The sequence below is a fragment of the Castor canadensis genome, chromosome 3, assembly GCF_047511655.1.
Source record: "Castor canadensis chromosome 3, mCasCan1.hap1v2, whole genome shotgun sequence".
Lineage (NCBI taxonomy): Eukaryota > Metazoa > Chordata > Mammalia > Rodentia > Castoridae > Castor > Castor canadensis.
The window spans coordinates 142,980,999-142,987,668 of record NC_133388.1 but is presented as its reverse complement, the minus strand read 5'-3'; the positions used below and the strand labels follow the sequence as shown (position 1 = coordinate 142,987,668).

The 6,670-nt window shown below is 42.2% G+C and overlaps 1 non-coding gene and 1 pseudogene across 1 annotated transcript; one reads left to right on the top strand and one right to left on the bottom strand.

Annotated features, from left to right (window-relative positions):
* Window positions 1-714: 714 nt before the first annotated feature.
* Window positions 715-823, bottom strand: LOC141421989 (U6 spliceosomal RNA). Its single transcript, XR_012446658.1, has one exon. It is a non-coding gene; the product is annotated as a U6 spliceosomal RNA (small nuclear RNA).
* Window positions 824-5,814: 4,991 nt separating this feature from the next.
* Window positions 5,815-6,339, top strand: LOC109694383 (ADP-ribosylation factor-like protein 5A pseudogene; annotated as a pseudogene).
* The last annotated feature ends 331 nt before the right edge of the window (window positions 6,340-6,670 follow it).

Here is a 6,670-nt window from a genome sequence, read left to right as displayed (position 1 = left end):
CATCCCGCTTCACCTTCCAAGTGCTGTGAGTCCAGGCTTGTGCCAGCACACCCAGCTCCATCAGGATCTTCTGAAGTGAAGGATGGTGTGATTTGAGCTGTGATGACAATAGGGGTATAGAGAGAGACTGTGAAGTCCATCCCAGACAGAGTGTACAGGACTTGTTTATACCTTAGAGGTGAGAGACAGGGAGGGAGAAATCAAAGATGGCTTCTAGATTGTCATAATATGGTACCATATTTCTGTTTATTTATTTGTGATACTGGGGATCCAACCCAGGGCTACATCCTCAGCTCCTGGAATTTTAGAGTGTATTGCAGGCACTGAATACATGCAAGTCCTAATTAAAAAAAATTAAAACGAGAAAGTGGAACATTTTATTTTATTTGCCAAAGTTTCTCTAAGAAACAAAGTTAAAATACTTGTAACTCTTGTGGTCTTTAAGCATTGCCTGTGTGGGTGGGTGTGCTGAAACCTTATATTTGACATGTGTGTGTTTTTTAATTAACTAATTTTTTTTTTCAGTACTGGGGCTTAAACTCAGGGCCTATATCTTAAGTCACTCCACCAGCTCTATTTGTGTTGGGTTTTTTCAAGAAGGATCTCGCCAACTATTTGCCCAGGCTGAGTTCACCTGTGCTTCCTCAGTGCTAGGATTACAGGCGTGAGCCACCGGTGCCTAGCATGTGTGCTTTTTGTTTTGTTTTATTTTTTTTAAACCTGGAGCGCTTCACGAATTTGCGTGTCATCCTTGCGCAGGGGCTATGCTAATCTTCTCTGTATCGTTCCAATTTTTTAGTATATGTGCTGCCGAAGCGAGCACAGCATGTGTGTTTTTTAAACCACTCTGAGTCAATGTAACCTGGGAAAGTGAAACCGAGTGAGGCTGTGAAGCAGGCACTGTGGGGTGCCCTGGTGGGTGGGCCTGATAGTTGACAGGCACAATTCCTCCATCTACTGTCAGCTGCCACTTCCAAGTGGTCTTCCAACTTTGGTTTGTCCTTTCTGGTTGTCCCCTCTGTCATTGCAGTGCCACCAGAATAGTATTTCAAGAAAGCACATCTCAGCTTCTTACTCCCTTTGTGTAAAACCTTGCCTTGGCTTCCTGATGTTGTCAGGACACAGTTCAGACTTTTCCCCAGCATTTAGCTGCTGCACAGTCTGGCTCCTGCCTGCCTTTTGGATCACCTCCCACTCCCTTCCTGCGCTCTGTGCTCAGCCACACTGAACTGTCCTTAGCTCCTTAAGCCTTCCATGTTCTCTCTGTCACCTATTGGTTCTCCATCTTTCCTTGCCTGAAATTAGGCCTACTTGTCTCTTTTTTTGGGGACCTGCCTTCGACATCACTTCCTCTGGAAAGCTTGTCTGACTTAGTTTTTTTAGGTGCTAGGGTTCAGACTCAGGGCCTGCACATGCTAGGCAAGTTCTTGATCACTGAGCTAAATCTCCAGCCCCCATCCTGACTTTTTGTTTTCTTTTGTTTGTTTCCTTGAGACAGGATCTCACAATATAGCCCAGGCTGGCCTCAAACTCACAATCCTCTCACCTCAGCCTCCCACTTGCTGGAATCGCAAGTGTGCACTTGTGATTTCCCTGATGTAAATTTGGGTTAGGGAACTTTTTCCTGTGCCTTGTGTCAATCAAGTTAAAAGGGTCCAGCTCTCTTTTTTGGCTGGTTTGGGTCAGGAGTAAATTGTAGGCTTTCAGAGTGGATGGACTAGGTTTCCTCCAAGAAGCCCTGCGAGAATATGGATTTTTCTCACCCACTGGGACACAGTGAGTTGGAATCATTCTGTTACTGCTGGCAAGCATCTGCTCTACCGTGATTCTTGTTTTCAAGGGGACAATCGTCTCAGGTAGGGTTATGTACTTTTACAAAGGTGGAGGAGATGAACAGGGATTTGAGTCTTCCTGGAAGGCCAATTCATAATCCCCAGAGCCCTTCTCTATATGAGCTTCACGCTCATACTTTCAGCCCAGGCTATTTTCTCTCTTTCTTTATCTATCTATCTATCTATCTATCTATCCATTGAGATCTGGCAAATGCTTGGCAAGAGCTCTAACACTGAGCTACACCCTTAACCCATTTTAAAGCAACTGTGTCCAAACCTTCTTGTTAAGAATAGAAAACTGGAGATGGTGGCATGGCTTAAGTGGTAAGAGTAACTGCCTAGCAAATGTGAGGCTCTGACTTCAAACCCCAGTGCTGTAAAATAAAAAAAAAAAAAGAATAGAAACCAGTAGCTTGGTGTAGTGGTATACAGGTGGAGTCCCAGCTACTCAGGAGGCTGAGACAGGAGGAATACTTGAGCCCAGTAGTTTAAGACAAGACTGGAAAACATAGAGACTGCCCCACTTCAAAAAATAAAACAAGCCAGTGTCTCAAGCCTATAACCCTAGCTATTCAGGAGGCAGAGATCTGAAGGATTGCCATTCAAGGCCATCCCAGCTCCCCCCACCAAATAAAACCAGTGAGACCCTATCTGAAAAATACCCAACACAAAAAGAGGCTGGTAGAATGGTTTAAGTGGTAGAGAGCTTCCCTAGGAAGTGTGAGTCCCTCAGTTCAAACCCCAGTACCACTATATATATAATACATATATATTATATATATTAGTAAACTATGCATCCAATCCCCTGTGTGTTGAATAGTGCTACTTCTTGGCATTTGTTTTAACATGAAGTCCCTGAAAAATGGACTCCAAGGAAGATAAGTGAGGAAACTGTTGATTATAAACCAGTTGAAAGTCAAACAATCACTTACCAATGGCAATAAAAGTTGGGACAGTTGAGAGTGAGAACAATTGCTCCTTTCTGATAATAATTACCCAGCTGGCCAGTTATCTATTGGCTACTGCTTCCAGTTAGTGCTGGTAAAGAAAGACACCTGTCCTTCCTTTCGCTTTAGGAAATAAGTAGAGGACCAGCTCCTCCAGAACTCACATCAGCGAACTCAGAACTGACGTCAAAACTCAGGAAGCAGGAGAAAGGACGGCTGGAGAGAGAAACACATTTCTGCCATAACTCGCTTAAAAGCTCTAGGCCTTCCTCAAGGCCTTCTCCTCTCTGGTCCCATACCTCTTACAGTCCTGCAGATCAGAGTCTACACAAGCAGCAGGTGAGGGGCTCTAACTGCAGAACTTGCAGTTCAGCCTAAACAGATTCCCTGACCCAAGGTGAATAGCCTAGGCCAAGAAAATGGGAAACCCAAATACTCTGATAGTATCTGTTCTCCGAGTGCTGGTGAATGGTACAGCAACATCTGTGATGGAAGAAGGACCATGTCTGAGAAAGTTCTGCTGCTCCTTGAGAACACACAGGCACCCTCACAGGCGCACACACACACACACACACACACACACACACACACTCATTCTCTCGCACAGTCAGACACACTTTCTCTGTAAGGGATAATGTTTTTTGTTGTTTTGTTTTCAGTTGGCATAGCATTTTTTTTTATTTATTAGCATATTATAGTTGTACAAGGGGTATATTGCAACATTTTCAAAAGTACTTACAATATTATTTTAAGTATTCATACAGTCTTTAAAGCATTTATTTAGATTTTCACTGATAGATCTTTTAAAAATTTTAAAATAGACAAGAACTCAAGGCATTTTACACTGAATATAGTAAGTGAAACACATCCATTTCTAAAGTTAGTTTGATTTTTGTTTTTAAAAATGCTATTTTAAAAGAAAAGAAAAAAACTTTAAAAAAATGCTATTTTATCTGAGTATAAAATACACTCTCATTTAATAGTGATTGCCAAAAAATCACAAGAAGAAAAATTTAAAAATCTTTAAGGAACACCACTGAAAGATAACTATTGTTATCTTTACTTCTTACTTAATATATTCTATAAAATTATTTTTGGAGATGGAGTAATAATGCATATTATATGTCTTTTTTCATTTTGCTATAGCAAACACTTATTCAAAATTGTTAATCTTTGGACATTCATTTTGATGACTAATATTGTACATGTAAATATATTCTTATATCATTGACTGCTCTCCTTGTTTATTTATTTATTTATTTATTTTTCTTTTTTTTTCAAGGTGCAGCAGGGTTGTGCTCCCCTGACACCTGTAGGGGATCCTTCCTTGCCTCTTTTAACATTTTATTAATTTTTTTTGTGGTGCTGGACTTTGAACTCAGGACCTCCTGCTTGTTAGGTAGGCGCTCTACCACTTGAGCCACTCTGCCAGCCCAGCTCTCCTTGTTTAGAGCAATACATTGCCTTTGTAAACATGAAAGGTATTTCTTTTTTCTTTGCTTTCGTAAAAAAAATTCTTTCAGCATATTATTGTACTGGGGGTACATGTTGACATTTACAAAAGTGTTTACAATATGTCTTAGAGTCACCCTTTCCATCATTCTATCATTCTCCTTTATCCCACTCCCCTCAGGGTCAATTTTTTTTTTTTTTCAGTACTGGGGTTTGAACTCAGGTCCTAAACCTTGAGTCACTCCACCAGCCCTTTTTTGTGATGAGTTTTTTCAAGATAAGGTCTTGCGAACTACTCGCCAGGCTGGCTTCAAACCGAGATCCTCCTGATCTCTGCCTCCTGAGTAGCTAGGATTACAAATGTGAGCCACGGGTGCCCAGCTAGAGCCAGTGCTTTGAGAACAAGTCTGGCCTGGGGCTCCGTAGAGAGCTGGAAAGAATAGTAAGCTCTTGGAGGGACAAGTCACCATCAGGTAGGAAGAGTCAGGGCTGGCAGGCTGGCTTGTGTACTTAGGTCTAGAGGAAAGCACAGACTCTAGGTTGTGAGTCTGAAAGAGACTGCCCTTGGAACAACAGGACCCTGTGGGATCCTGAGTCCTGGGGAAGAAAGTCCTGAGTTCAAGTGCATCCATGAGTCACTGTGGTGCACAGATTCTTTAAAGGAAGTTGACAGGGCCATGTCACTAGCATGGAGAGTGTCCAGAGCAGGGCAGGAGTCTGAGCCACATCTCTGGAGACTCCTGGGGCGGGGAGCAGGGCAGCTACACTAAGGCTGGGGCTCAAGTACTAGCCGCAGTAGCATGGTGATTGCAGAGCAGTGAGATTTGCAGGTAGCTGTTGTGATGTAGCAAGTTCAAGGGTACTTGCCTGAGTTCCAGCTCCATGGAGAAGACAAGATACTTCCTGGACACTTGTGGAACATGGTGGAATGAGTTTTCTGGGTATTTCCATAGGTACCATTAAGAGACAATGTGGTGAAAGAAAGAACTCTCAAAGGAAGCACTTCCCAAACGTTTTCACGAATTTTAATTTCTCTTGGCACAAATTAAGTAACACACTAGATAAACTGAAGATTGTATTCAGAGGAAGAAATAGCCATCTTGGGAGTACAGGTTGGGCCAAGATGCAGTTGATTAGTCTATGGACTGAGAGATTAAATATTGAGAGCAGGTTAACGCATTTGGGCCACAGCAGTTAGAAAGCTCTGCTTAATGAATCCAGTAAATTATTTGTGGGGAAACAATTATTAAAAAAAAAATTCAGGACACTTTCATTCTATAATTTCTTTGACCTTTTCTTCAGAAACTCTCCTTGTTGCCAGGCGCCACGTGCATACCTGTTATCTCAGCACTCCAGAGGCTGAGCACGATAATCGTGTGTTTGAGGCGAGTCTGGGCCCTCTTTCAAAAAATAACTAGAGGATAAGAATGGTGGCCTGAGAGACTCATCACACAGCAGGGTGGCCTGGGCTTTGGTCTTCCTCTGGTTGGGCAGCAGCAGAGGAGGAGGCCCTATGCATCTCTCTCTCCCTCAGCCTGAGCCAGGGGAGGTCAGCTGGCTGGGGTGGGGTGGGAGGCCTGAAAATGGAAATTCTCTTCCTCAGGACGTGGAGGCTGCTCAATCATCAAGAGCAAGAAGTTTTCATTGTTGTTAGATAATGCAGGGAAAACTACCATCCTTTGCCAATTTTCTATGGAAGAAGTTGTACACACACCCCCTTGTAATAGGACATGATATAGAAGAGGTAGCGATTAATAATACACGTTTCCTAATGGGGGTACTGGTGAGCAAGAAGCTCTCTGTTCTTTCTGGAACACTCACTGCACTCACAAAGAATGTGTAATAGTTGTGGACAGTACAGACGGAGAATTTCTGTAACTAGAGAAGAACTCTACAAAATGTTAGCACACGAGCAACTAAGGAAAGGTGGACTACTTTACTAATAAACAAGATGTTAAAGAATGCATGATTATAGCAGAAATCTCCCAGTTTTGAAGCTAACTTCTATTAAAGATCACCTGTGGCATATCTAGGCATGCAGTGCTCTTATTGGAGAGGGATTATGCCAAGGACTTGAGTGGGTGACGTCATGACTTAGGGTTAGATGATCTCTACTGACCTCATAGACTGTGTAAATGAAGTGCTGGACTTTACCTGAAAGCTGCAGAAATTAATGGTTTAGATATATTTATAATAAACTGATGTAAACGTTTCTATAAGAAGAAAAATTAAGACCACTTGTTTGAAAACAAAGATGAACAAAGATGAAGTTTCACCTTAAAATCTGCTTTCCATTAGTTCCTTCCAAAGTGCGCATTAAAGCTGTGATTGGCATTTTTCCCATAACAAATGCTCTCAGGACATTGTATGCCTGTGTAAGTACAAAGGGAGAGGAGGACATTTTGAACTTAAGCCCTTTGTTATTAGTATTACCGTCTC